The following is a 13961-nucleotide window of genomic DNA, read 5'->3' as shown; positions in this document are numbered from 1 at the left end:
GCAGAACTGCCCAGGAGGCAGGCAAGATACTATGCTGTAAGTTATTAAAACCAATCTGAATTACAGAGGCTAAAGCAAAACTTCTATACAGCAAGACTTATTTTCTTAATATTGCGTTTGGCGCAGCATAACTGTTAGAGAATATTCTTCTTCTGAGTTTCAAGGAGCTTGTATCACATGTGATACTACTAAGAGTCAGTGCAATCCAGTGTTCTAAAGACACAACTGAAACCACGATAGACTAAGTGACAGTGGAACAAAAAACAGTTGGCAGTAGGACTCTGAATAACATTTATGGAGTATACAGCTTTCTCCTTAAAAATACTATTATTTAGGAGAGAAAGCAACTTTAAAAGCTAGAAAACTTACAATTGGACAAGTATCATTGAAAGGTATTTTCAAAAGCATATTAATGACTTTAATGGGAAAAGGAAGGAAGGAAAAAAGCTCTTGTGGGAATTCTCCCAGTCACACAAAGTATGCAAAATCAGACAGCATTACCACAAAACCTTACAAGACCCTGCTTGATAGCACAGCTTGAAGAAGCCAGTCAAGTTCAAACAGAAATCAATGGGCCAGAAATAGAATTTGCATCCCTGGTACTAGGAGAAAAAAGCAGCAGACAATAATCTCAATTTACAGATTTTGTTTATCATAAAAATAGTTACTGAAAGGGAATCAAACAAATTCTACAACGATCTTCACTTTTAGCAGTGTAGGCTGTGTGTTTTAGCAGCCAAACCTGTGGCTTTTGCTCACACATCAACCCATAAGCAGAAAGGAAGCCAAGAACAAACAAACCACCCTCTCCATCACAGAAACCTACACACCTGGTCCTGCATCGCTCCAATGAGCGAGAAGTCTGACACTTGCTCAAGAGGGAAAGAATCACACCCAACTTGGAAGACAGCTTTATATTATTTGTACTGCTTTTAATGTTAGAGCAGAGGGAAGACACATCACAGAATCGTTAGTTAACAAAAAGAAAGGTGAAATTCCCACAGAGCAACAACTGTCACCTCCAGCATCAGCCACATGCTGCACTACTGCTGGTAATATTGAAATATGCCGCCTTCATAGATCAGCTCATGCATGGTTTTGCTGCTGCACACACAAGTGAGTGGGTAACAGCTGAAGGATATGTAAGCAAGGTGCTCACTGAAGACAGATGTTTCACAGTACACAGTGTGCCCTACTGATTATGGATGTTTCAAAATGGCAGGCATGATCTACAGAGTCTGTCTCAGACTCCTTACATTTGGTAGGGCATCCCAAAGCCAAGTACGTTGCATTGAGGTAAGTTCCAAGAATGTGTGAATCTAGAGTTATAAAAACAGGAGCCTCTGGGGAAAAACAAAGGGGTTTTTAACTGGTTTTAAACTTCTTTACACAACTGTTCCTGCTTTGCAAAATAAGTTTCCCACTGCAGTTCACAGTGTGCTACGTTTGTCTCTGTATAAATGTAATGAAATTATCCACATCTTTGAGTTGAAAACAAAGAGTTCCAAACCACTAGAAATGTTAGATAAATCTAAATATCATGCCAGAGCAAACAAAATATGAATGAGTGGAAATGGGCAATGTGACATGGCGAGTTTTGGAAGAAATAGGGAAGTACTGAAGTGCACCAAGATTTAAGTGAAATATTTTCACTCTGCACTACTGGAAACACTGTTTTAAGGGTAGGGATGGAGGTAAGGACAGGAAGGATTAGAACAGAGAATGCAGCAGTGGTGCTTGATCTATTCCTGAGCATCAAGAGTCATATTTGATATAAATTTTTGATTTATGCTGTTGGCAGAGAGCAGCTGCAACAAGAAAACATTCATGAATTCTATAATTCATTCTCTCTTGAAAAATACAGACAACAACTCTACACTCACCCTATGAATGGACTAGATGTTCAAATGGAACTACAGAGTGTAAATTGTTAAATGAGAAGTTATGATATCTTTGTGCGTTTCAGTTCATGATTAATTTACAGTAGCTGATTACTCTGAAATCTGACCAAGTTTTGAAGGCAGAGGTCAAAAAGGGACTTATTTTCAACAGTTATTCAAATTCCAATATGGAAGCTTCATAAATTTATTTGAGAGATTACAGCAGCTTCTATGAATAGCTGTATTGTTTTACTTTGCACAGATGCAGTATCTGCTCTGTCAAAAGCAGTAAAAGGCCTTTTAAGTGCAATCTCTATTTATCTTCATTGTTTACATTATAAACATTCTAAATGATATGCTCACCACATTGCTATAAGGTACAAAACATCATTTCCATTTGTCAGAAGGTATTAAATGACTTACCTAAATCAAACCGTGGTGGACTGTTTTGTGAGACCCTTGCTCCCAATTAACTGCTCTTCCTACCTGTAAAGAAAAGCGCTCAGGATCACTGATGGTTCTGATTACACTTGCTTGAAGGCAAGAACTTATCGCAAAAGGGATGGAATAAATAATTCCCACACTTCTCAAAAAGTCACAAACTCCTGAATTTGGAGCTGTTGGAAGAAGACTGCCATAAAGAAGGAAACTACAGAGTACTGACTTAGTACCTCTGCCTGATCAAGGGCCCCTCACACAACAGCAGAAACGCACACACCAAAGGATTTGTGAACCTTTTTTTGACATTAACTTTCTCTCCCACCTTCATCACCCTGACTGTATCCACTTCTACCAAAACTTTCATCATGTCCTTTCTTGAATCTCATCTTCCCTCATTAGATTCACAACCACAACTTAATAAATAGCTTAAAGGGTAACTGCCGTCCTCCACCTTGCATAACCTAACGATCTAATGAGAAAACGGTATTTCAAATGCTTTCAAACGTATCATGTTTTCTCTAGAATGAAAAAGCCAAACCACAAGAACCGACTTGACGTTCAGCTCTGGATCAGACCAAAAAGAAATCCTTATGAGCGAGAAGTGCACCGATGAATGTTTAAGTCACAGATACAACTCCCTGTGCCTTCTGGAGGGCTCCCACAGAAAAGGGAAGACAACCTCAAATCAGAAGTGCAACACAGCCAAAACCCTATAGCTGCAGGGAAGTTGCAGTTACAGTGTAGCAACAAATCAGCAACTCCTCCAGGCAGAACTAAATCACAAACATCACATTGAGAAACAAAAATGATTGCTCCTTTACCTCTACCCTCAGGCCTGTAATTAAAGGAAACTCAAAAGAGATCCTCTTGGTTTCTCTTCCTTGAAAACAAAGAGCCCTGTCGAGTCTTTCTTAAATTCCACCAGAAGCTCCTCAGAGTCTGCCTTGAAAATGGACTCCAGACTCAGAAGGCATGGAAACATAGCAAGCAAGGGTGGAGAATGCAATCAAAAATGTCTTGTTTAATTGGATCAGAGAAAGGCGGGCTCTCACAAAAGAGACTTTTCACGTAATCACTCTGATTTTGTGAAAACAGTACATATTTCTGGAGAAAAGAGCGATTAGCACTAAAAAGTGAGGAGAAGCTTCAATCACCGTGGAACTTAAAGAACAGCTGCTATTTATTGCCTGCGGGAAAGCAAAAAGGCTGGTAGGAAGACTATTAACAGAACTAAATATTGAATTTAAGTTCCTGTTGTAGCTATGCTTTCTGGCATCCACAAACATGGCGCCTGTGTTTTAGGGACACTCCAATGGTCTCCTTGGACTGTTCTATGACAATGTCCTCCAGCTGCTGACCTGGCATCTCTGTCCTTCAGCTTGTGACAGGCAGCACTAAATGCCTGGAGGCAGCCTGGGTTCACCTCACTAACCTCCATCAGGACATTCAGAATACTGAGCAAGTACGTCACATTTTGGAATGCAAATGAGTAGGATCCATAAATCACGGTGGTTCTGCTGCAGAGGACATTTATTATGCAAGACGTGCACAGCGCATGGTGCTCAAGGGCTTCCAGGAAGGTGGCTCCTAATGGTAAGGCTGCAGCACTGCCTGAAAGCAAATGGGAAAATTCAGGAAAACTTCATTTCTCAGTACGGGACTTATGCCAGGATAAGGTGATTATTTAACCATTTTCCAGAGAGGTTCCAGTAATAGGATACCGCATCACAGCCAGGGATGTACAGTCAGTGCAGGTTAGTTCAGAATTACAGTAAGCTTCGCAGTGATGTTCTGGTAGCTCATTCCTAAGACTTTCCTTGTTGGCATACAGTCATCCTTGTAAGAGGCAGGCATTGCAGGTGCCCACTGGGAGCAGTGCAGAGCTAACAGTACATCCTGGGGCCATTTTCTTGCACATAGAGCAACTGTGCAACTGCGTGTGTACCAAACAGCTTTCTGTTGGAGAGGTGTGTTCATAGCAGCATGTCACCAGAAACAGCTTAATGAAAAACCAGCAGCTATTGCGTGTCTGTCACCGAAACTGATGAAGCAATCCAGGTGTTTGACAGAGAACCATTTTCTAACCCTAATTTTAAGAAGAGCATTTTTTTTAAATACAAAAAAAGACTCATAGAACGGCTTGGATTGGAAGGGAACTTCAAGATCATTTGACTCCAACCCCCACCATTCTCCTCCTTCTTCCCAGGTCTGCCTCCAACTGAAGAACAGAGGAGCAACCAGCCTAACTGGACAGAAGTCAGAACACTCAAGCAGTTTTAACCTACTTTCAGGCTCTTCCATAGACATGGCTATTGGTACTTACTGTCTAATTGACCATATTCTCAGGTCTTTCACTTGCTCACTGTTCCTCAGCCAGCCAAGGCCCAGAGGCTACTTACTGATGGTGGAGTTCTGACTCTGTTTCATGAGGCCTGTCACATTCTCCTTGAGCTCAAACCATCTGACACAAGCCTTGGCGAGCTAAAGAGCTATCTCTTGCCTGGTAGAAGGTCCAAGCATCATTGTAACAGCTGCCTTTGACACACAGAAATACAGTAGCGAGTAAGTATTGTCTACCCAAGCCTATTAAAAACCCGCATGTGGCCCAGCACTCTTTCACATACACAACCGTTATTACATAAGGGTTGCTGCAAATGTAACGCCTCCTATTTTATGATACGTACGGGGGGAGGGAGGGAGAGAGGGAGAGGGGCGGGCCGAGCTCAGCTACGACGTCACTGCTTGGCCGCCGTGCCCCGGGCCTCACCTTCTATTTCTGTTCCTTTGTTTCAAGTCCCCGCCCCGCGCTACGGGAGCACGGCATGACGCCATCTGCTTCCCGGAACGATGACGCGGCCGTGCCGTCGGGGGGGAGATGCGGTCGGAACGCTTCGCTGCCTTAAAGGGACGGCGCCCCCCGGCCCCGCCCCGCCCGTGACGGATGGGAGCAGCTGAGCGCCGGGATCGGCTGCGGGCTGGGAGCGGGCACCGAGCCGCTGCACTGGGGGAAGCCGTCGGGGCCCGGCCGGCAGGGGGCGGGAGCGAAGCGCCGTGACCCCCCCCCCGGAGAAGAGAGGGGATGCGGCGGCCCCGCACTGAGGTCACCCGGCATCCAGGGCGCCGTTAGTCACCTGCGGCGTGACCTGCCTCCAGCCCGATTTAGTAACGGAGCGGGGCACGAGGGATGGAGCTTCATAAGAGGGGTCGGGGCGGGTGGGAGAGGGGCTGAGGGAGCGAGCCGACGGGCCGTGCTCAGGGAGGGAGCGAGAGGGAAACGTAAGTGCTGTGAGCTGCTGAATGGGGATGGGGATGCGAGCGGGGATGGAGGTGGCTGTGGCTGAGTGAGCGCTGCCCGAATGAGGCTTCCTCTGCTTCACCTGAGCGGGCGCTGATTGCAGCTTGTGCCTTTCGTTCAGCTGGGACTCTGCGTTTTGTGAGGGCGCCGTGGGTCTGTTGGGAACTGAACTCTTCTGGGAATGGTGTATCTGTCTTATCAATGGAAAAATAATAAAAGAGCCTTTATCTTACACTGAGGTGATATATCTTACTCACACATGCCAGCCTGATGAATATCGATAGGTATTTGAGCGTGTACCGACCTGTTAGGGGAATACCAGAGCAACCAGCTTCTGTATTGCATACAAAAAGCGCCGGAGGTTATAGTGTGCTGGCCCCTGCCGCAGGGCTGTGTCCCCATCCCGTACTCTGGGACAGCCCTGCCCCAAGGGTCCCTTCAGCTGCCTGCAGTGGGACAAAGCACATTGCTGCCCCTCTGGGCTGCTCGAAGAGCTTCTGCCTGTTCGCACTGCGATACGAAATAACGACTCGTGTTAACTAAACCAGCAAGGAGGTAGACCTAACAGAGCACTAGAGATGGGTGACTGTGAAGTGCAGCCTAATTACAATATAAATTTAAATAAACCACTATGGTTGATACTAAGTCATGAATGTCAAAAAGCTGTTTGTGCTCAGCAGGTATCTGTGACGTTTTCCTAGAAAAGTCATTCTTTAGAAATGCAGCACTTTTCATTCTTGCTCTTATACATAATCATGCAGCCTATTCTCTTTCTGGTTTTGTTTCTCTGAATCCGAATTTGGTTGTCACACCGCCTCCTGGTGAGTCACGATCGTCATCTCCCATCAGTCATTAAATGAAAGTTGTTTTTCCCGGTGAACCCCCTAACCTACTTCTCCTGTGCCAACAGGGCCTTCAGAAACTGGCACTAAGGTGCAGCTCTGATGCAGGCTTTCTGTTTCTCTGTGACTCATCTGACATTAACATAATTATGTTAGAGGAGTCAAAGTGATTTTCAAACTATGAGTAATGTGCAATACTAGAGAGAATGTTTACAAGGCACCGAGGCATATCAGCTAGCTGAAGTAACCAGCTGCTGATAACAGCTGAAGTAAGTTGGGGCATTAAAAAGTCTTATAACACAATTATCCCTCTTTGGAACTCATGTTGCACACAGCTGGAAGATGGGTTGTGGACTGTGAGGAAGGATCCAGAAACAGCAGCGTGCTGTAATGGGGCTCAGACTGAGCCCCGCTGTGGGTAGTTCACACAAGAAGTCTTCATGGTTTTCTTCCCACTTGTATATTTATGGAAAGGTCGTGCTCACATGAAAGCAGTGATCTTTTCAAGAAGTGGCTGTATTTACCAGAGCTGGTTTCAAAACGCAAGTGACACACATCCTTCCAGGCAGGAAAACAGGATCAAAATGAAACAGCAACAAAAAGTATGAGATCATATTGCAAATATTTTGGACCTTGTGTACATGAATAACACGAAAGAAGGAAAACAGTAAGAATAAGGCAAAGCCGGGTACTGTTACCATGATGAAATCTTCCTTCCTAAGAAAGACGTGTCAGAAAGCTGGTGATAATGGTTCAGAGAATGACAATGAGTGCATTCTGAATAAATGCTAGGAGAAGTATTTGGGAAATGTATAAGCCAGGAGAAAGAAAGAAACTGTAAGAATGAATGAAAATGTTAGTGCTTAGTTTCAAGAGTTAGGTGCTGTTTTCAGAAGTGATGGCTTCCTGATAATTTGTTAGAATAGCTGGAGAAACAGTTACCATCTTTTTCCTGCCTGTTTTGGTTTCCTTTTTGGAATGATTTGGGCATTTGCTGTTCAGCTGGTTGTTTGCTAAGGCTGGGTATCGTTCAGCCTTAGTTGTGTGCTGAGCACACACGGCTCCGCAGGTTTCCTAAGAGCAGAGTACGCTTGACTTCTCCCAGGACTGGCCTGTGAAGGTAGAAGTCTGATTCTGAAATACCAACACAAATGAACTACGAGTCCATAGGGTACTAAAACTGAAAATAGTTCATCACTTTCCTGTACAGTGTCACAGTCAGTATACAGTTCACAGTAGTACAAGTGGGAAAGAGAGTGAAATGCAGAAAGCATATGCTGGCAGCAGAACTGTTGGTAGGAAGATTATTTTCCAGGAGGATTCAAAGGATTTGGGAGAAACTCCCGAACACATCCTGTATTTTAATTTCTCTCAAAACTCTGCCATGACCAGGCACTAACAGTGCTCTGATTATCATCACTGATTTTTAGAGTGAATGAATAGCAGAACTGGTCACAAAGTAGTTGTACGTATCTGAAGAAGGCAGAAGGAAGAAAGGGTTGCCGTGGCATCTTGTGCTGACAATGCCACCCAGACACTTGCCAGAAGAGCTGACCAAGACTTGGAGCCTTTCTGTTTTCTCTGCAGTGGTTTCCATGCTGTATGACCTAGGGACCGTGACCTTCGTTCTGCATCTTCAGCTTCCCTTCTTCTTACTTGCTAGGAGGTCTATGGTGTGCTGTGTTTAGGTGGTTTTGAATGGCAGCTGCTACTACAACGAGCAACCTGAATGAAGTTAACAGATATTGAGAATATTACTAAGCAGAAACCAAAGCAAACATACACAAACAGAACAACCCAAGTCCCATCGATAGAAATAATTTCCCATAGCACAACCTAGCAGTCATGAAATGACTCTCCTTTGCTATAAGCTCATGCAGGGCTACAGTTTTATAACTATAAATGTCCACCACCGTAACATGCTGTGCCACCATCTGAATCTAATGGCTGGCTTCATGTGCATTTTCACCACTTGTAATTAGTAATATCCCCAGCTACTAAAACTTATGTCTCAGCCCAGACTGCAAAAACATACTCCATTATTCCCAGAGTGGGTTCATGTGTTACAGCTTTGTGTTTTAACAGGAACTGTTTGCAAAACAGTTCTGGGCTCCATAGCTACCTGGAGCCCCCGATCATGCACTCTTGAAAGCAGCACCTCTGCAATTCTCTGCATTTCCAGCTCCTGCTTTGCTACCGGCTCCAGAGGAATTTTTTCTTACCACAGTTTTGAGGGCAGCTGCACCCCAAGCCTCCACCATCTGCCTTTGTCCTTCTTGGAGAAACTAGCATTTATTTGTAATGTTTATTCAACTTTTGGCAGCACCGCAGAACCTGTGCAAATCCCAACTATTTAACCTTTGTTCCTTATCGAAGCTTTGCAAATTAACTTAGAATAGCAGAGCGAAGGAGGTGATGAGGGGAGTTTGCTGGAAGTAACCGATAAGATCTTGTTGAGTACAGCTTGCCCTTACTGGTTGGTTGGGTTTTGTTGTTGTTAGCTTGATTTTTAAACCAGGCTCACATCAAAGTATTCAGACAGTCGTTCAGTATAGAAAATCATTACCATTTTAAAAAGCAAATAAAAGTCAACATTGAGGTTGGGTTTCTTTTCTGAGTTAGGGAAAAATTAACTCATTAATTTTTGGACTTTCTGGGGTGTAGAGATCCCACATAGAGGCTCAGTGTTTCCTATAATAAGATTAGCTATCTTGACAATAATGTCTTAGCCTGAATTAGTACTGAATTGAATGCTGAATGAATGAGGACTGCATACCCACACCAACAGCAGCAAAATAAGATTCCCCATATTCCTCCCCTGGGGGAGGCCCTGGGAGCACTGCTGTTGGCATCAGAGCAACACCCTGGCAAAGGAAAAAAAATGTGCTAGGATATACCTGGGAAATCCTCAGATGAACCGCAAATATTTTTGTTTGCAATGGCGATGTATCCCCAGTGCTTGTGTCAACAGGCACCGAGCTAACAAGGATGAAGAGCGGCTGTTTCAGCATGGAGCCAGCCAGCCTTCTTGGGTCTGTGGGCTGGAAAGAGAAGAGCTGCCAAGGAGGATCCCAGGCACCCGTGTGGGGCAGGGCAGGGGCTGAAATGCCTCAATGGAATAAATGCTGACTCTTCTGCTAAAAGAAGAGAAAACAGAGTTTTCCCATTTTTTCCTTCCTTTAACCCTCTCTCTGTAGGTTTCTTCCTCTCTCCATGGGGTTGTGTGTCAGATCTCCAGCACGAGCCTTAGCAGTTGTTATACTCTCTAGAAAGACTACAGGGGGGCTTTACTATTGCCTGAATTTGGCAAGGCACCGGAGCATGAATGGTTTCCATAGGATGCGGAGGCGCAGCACGTAGGCTCAGTGACAGAAAATAGATGCTAATTATGTGAGGAGATCCCTGATTTCCCTTTTCCTGCATGACTGCTGGGAAAGCCAAGCCTCTAACAGGATGTTTAGAATTGCAATTATGAAAATATTTCTCCGAGATATATAAATCAGTTGAAGTGTTTGCTAGATACAGATTCATTTTTATAATCTGTTCCTTAGGATTTATCTTTAAAAACTCGTATTCATTTTCATGCTGAAAAATGAGACATTAGTTTTTCTGCCATGTTAAAGCCCTGACCTGCCAGCACCTGCACCTGTGCTGAAATTTAAACACATGAGTAGCACTGGACCCACTGCCATTACTTGCACAATTAAAATTAAGCATGCGTGAAAGTGTCTCAAGGTCAAGATGTTCAATTTCTTTCCATAGTTCAGAGTCTAAAAAGAAAGAACAGAATTAGTAACCACATACTCACGTAAGAAAATGGCAGTGATGTTTATTTTAAGGGTCTTTTGTGGTAGTTGTATTTTACTTTGGGTTGGAAGTACGCTTTGTGAATACAAGATTTACTAAACTCTGCTTATTCACTCCCCCCGAAGTGGCTCCCAGCAGTGCCTGCAGTGTGCAGGGAGCAGCCCAAGCTCCCCAGTGGGAGCCCCCAGGGCTGCAGGGGGCACCTTTGTCCTCTCCGGTCCCTAAACGTGAGATCTCTGCCTTGGCTCTGACTCCTTATCTCCAGTTGAGCTCCTTTCCTTAGCACTCCTTTCTCACAAAGCCTCATGGAAATACAAGGTGGTGCTGCTGATTTTGTACACTCAATAGGGAGAAGTAAGACCAGGGTTAGGTCCCACTGATTGTCTAACAAGGTTTAAATTAGATTTATTTTGATCTAGGAGGTTGCCTAAACAGAGATCGCTTTCTGACTGCTAGCTGCAGCACATACGGTCTTCTAGAACTTGATGTTTGCTGTCTGGGTTACTACAGCATGTCCACCTTAAAGCTGCTGACCTAATCCATAGCAGGAGAGCTGGAGAGGGAGAGAACAAAGAACAGGAGATTGCTCTGCAGCTGATGTCTGTTTGGAGGCTCTACCTACCATCTTTGTCCCAAAGGCCTCTCAGGAAAGGCTCACAGAAGGGATGCTGCCTGTTTGAAACAAACAGACTGTGAATGTTCTAGTAAAAGCAAAGGATGCGTACAGAGTGAACTTTGAGATGTGCTCCAGAAATACGTTGCTGACCTCTCACTTGACACAGCCTGCTTCCCTATTAGACTGTAATATAATTAGGGCCTGCCCTAACCCTGCTACCAGTTTAATGCTTACGAAATGTGGCCTTGCAGCCTGCAGTTAGAAAACGATATACGTGTAACATCTAAAATAATCTGTGTTGTAGTAGAAGGAGGCATAACTCAGAGAGAACACTTTGCACCTCCTAACTCACAAGATATTTAGGTGTCTTACCGCATAAATGAATATGCTGTTGGAATGCTAGGTCTATCAGAAGCTGGTCTCAAGGACCAACCCTCTTCTTTGTGCCAACTAAGTGCAGCCAGAATGAAGCCAGTGAAGTCACTCCATGATGTGAAAGAAGAATTAGGGCCAGAATTAGCTGAGACCAAGAGACAGACCCTTGTGCCAACCTGAGGGGAATCTGGGGGATAGGTGACTGAGATAACAGTCACTGTGATGCTAATAGTTGATGACCATTATCTCGTCCAGTCTCATGTATACCACAGCCACTAACACTAACACTACCATATAATCTTCCTCTTGGGCTCCATGCCTCAGCAGGAGCAGAGAAAGACAAGGACAGGCCTTGGGCTGGGATGACAGAAGAAGTGTGGTTATAACAACCCTCTCCCACCTCCAGCTTTGTCAGCAGCCCACTTGGGACAAGCACATTTCAAGGAAGCACAGCTTAATGAACAGACTATGTGGGAGACTCAAAGGGCATAGAGGTTCTCTTGTCACACAGCTCATGGGAGTGGGTTCAGAGAGCAGGACGGTGTCTCCATCCTGCTGACAGCCTGTGATAGGGGCTCAGTGCGGAGGAGCGGTGTGAGCATGCAGCCCCTTTGCTGCCTTTATGGCTGTGTCTGAAGTACCAGTGCAACCCAATGACATACTAGAAAACCTGAAAGGAAAGGAAGAATCCTAAAATGGTCCCTGATAAATGTCTACTTTCTGAAGGGCCCGATCTTTCAATAGAGAAAAAGTTCCCAGGCCTGTACTGACAGTTCCTGAGGCAGCCCTGCCCTGGCCACCCACTGCTCTGCAGTGCCGGTCACCTCCCTGGGAGCTGGGCTGCAGCCAGGAGTGCTGCTCTTACATCACCTCTTGTGAAAATACATGCAATGGGCATTCTGAAAAGGAAAAAGAGCCGTGTGTGAAACACGTGCTACCTGGTGATGAAAGCTGTCAGTTCAGGAGCACATGTCAGGCTGAGCCGGTGGTTGCCTGTTCCCTACCCACGCCACAACATGGCTGTCGTTTGGAGCACACTTGATGAAACATTTAACAACTTTTCTGACACTGAGAGGAACATCTTGGCTTATACAAGGGCAGGAAATAACTGCAGCGGTATGGAAATGCTTTCCTCTATCCTCCTCTTTCCCTCTACATCATTAAAATGGGATGGTAAACCACGTTTTGCTTTGATCGGCTTTCACTTATGAGAAAAACTGATATACTTAAATATACTCAGACAATATTTTTTCTTTATGGGAAACCGAGCCCTTAAACATTGTAAATTCCTCCCTTAATGTGGAGCAGTAGAGTACTGAACTCCAGTATGGAACACAGCGAAAGTCACAGTGAAACCTGCTGAATAGTCCCAACAGCCCTTTCCACAAGTATTTTATTTGTATATCTTTACTCTCTCTCATGGCGTTTGCTGCCTTTTGGCATATCACAGCCTCTTTTCTATACAAATGCATATCCAAGTCTCTTTTCTACATGAAGGGGAGCGTGGTATTTTTAGTTAAACAGGTCTTTACGTTTTTAAACTAACGTGCACGTTCATGTGCAAACAGTCACTAAAACTCTGCCAATGTTTATTTGCAAAAGCAAGCAGACTCTTGACCTGATAATCAGCAGTTCTGGACAGCAGTCCACTCCCACTGCAGGCACAGCCCTGCAAAATTAATTGGGGCTGACCTTGCGCTGAACTTCACAGGAGTTGTATCAGGGAAAAAAACTCCCTCATTGTTTCTTAAAGGTCTTGATAAGTACTAGAATTAAATAATTAAACAATTAGAATTCCTCAAACTAGCTGTACCTGTTAGAGATTGCTTGCACGGGACAGTTTTCTGTCTCCGGAAATCATTAGCAAAATGCTCTCACGTGCACTGACCAATATTCCAATTCACCCTTTGGTTGACCTGGTTCTTGAAGCTGTAGCGTAAGCTAGATCTTTTGATGTATGCTTGTGCAAACTGTGGTTTGAATAGTCCTGTGAAGCACTGACAAATATATAGTGAAGTTATAAGGCATATACTATCTACTTTAAAAGAACATATAGCTTAAGAAATCAGCCTCTTTGTCGTGTTTCTTTACAGTAGTTTAACATCTTCATCATCTGAGTCTGCCTAAGTTTGCATCTAAGCTCTGGAATGCCTGAGATGGTACCGAGGAAGATCAAGGAACAAAATAACCCTTTATAAACATATAGTAATTCACACAGAGCTGAACAGAACCATCAAAACACCTTTTTGTTCTGCAGCTGCCTGGGTGAAATTTCTTAGTTTTTTTCCTCTTTTTCTTTAGCTTGCAAACTTTCTAGACAGCAGCTCACCTACCTCCAGTTCTGGTCTCTGTAGTCCCACTACCAGTGCCTGGGGTCCAATCCTGGTTCTACCTTTACTGCAGTTTCTGTTTGCTGCAGTGTGAGTTTAGCAGAGATTATCCTTTTCTCTTCATTCTTTATATTTTATGCTTTCCCAGCGTTTAACAGTAAAAATGCCTGATGGGAAAGGCATTTCCTGCCAGTAAATGACAAGCAGAGTGCAGATACAGGGATGAAAACTCTTCCAACTCATCATTAAAGTACCAGAAAAAGCTTTTCTTATCAGTCATCATCTCTTATTGCTGCTGCTTCAGGGAGAATCAATTCAGCGTGGAATGCTTCCAAGGAGTTTTCAGTCAGCAAAGCTCACGGTTCATCTGGGTGT

General features: G+C 44.2%; 1 protein-coding gene and 1 long non-coding RNA gene across 2 annotated transcripts in view; both read right to left on the bottom strand.

Moving 5' to 3' along the window:
- The window catches only part of PACC1 (proton activated chloride channel 1), a 71005-nt gene extending 65824 nt beyond the window's left edge, over positions 1 to 5181 (bottom strand). Inside the window, exons 1-2 of the mRNA XM_015857318.2 lie at positions 5089 to 5181; positions 2304 to 2366 (exon numbers count right to left, since the gene is read on the bottom strand). The gene's annotated coding sequence lies outside the window, so the exon portion shown is untranslated. The remainder of the gene's footprint in view (positions 1 to 2303; positions 2367 to 5088) is intronic.
- A 1718-nt stretch (positions 5182 to 6899) lies between these two features.
- LOC107311078 lies at positions 6900 to 13789 on the bottom strand. The gene is made up of 2 exons (XR_001553852.2): positions 13590 to 13789; positions 6900 to 8183 (listed from the first exon to the last, which is right to left on the bottom strand). It is a non-coding gene; the product is annotated as an uncharacterized LOC107311078 (long non-coding RNA).
- Positions 13790 to 13961: the final 172 nt, after the last annotated feature.

Source organism: Coturnix japonica, chromosome 3, assembly GCF_001577835.2.
Source record: "Coturnix japonica isolate 7356 chromosome 3, Coturnix japonica 2.1, whole genome shotgun sequence".
Lineage (NCBI taxonomy): Eukaryota > Metazoa > Chordata > Aves > Galliformes > Phasianidae > Coturnix > Coturnix japonica.
This window is presented reverse-complemented; position numbering and strand designations above follow the sequence as displayed.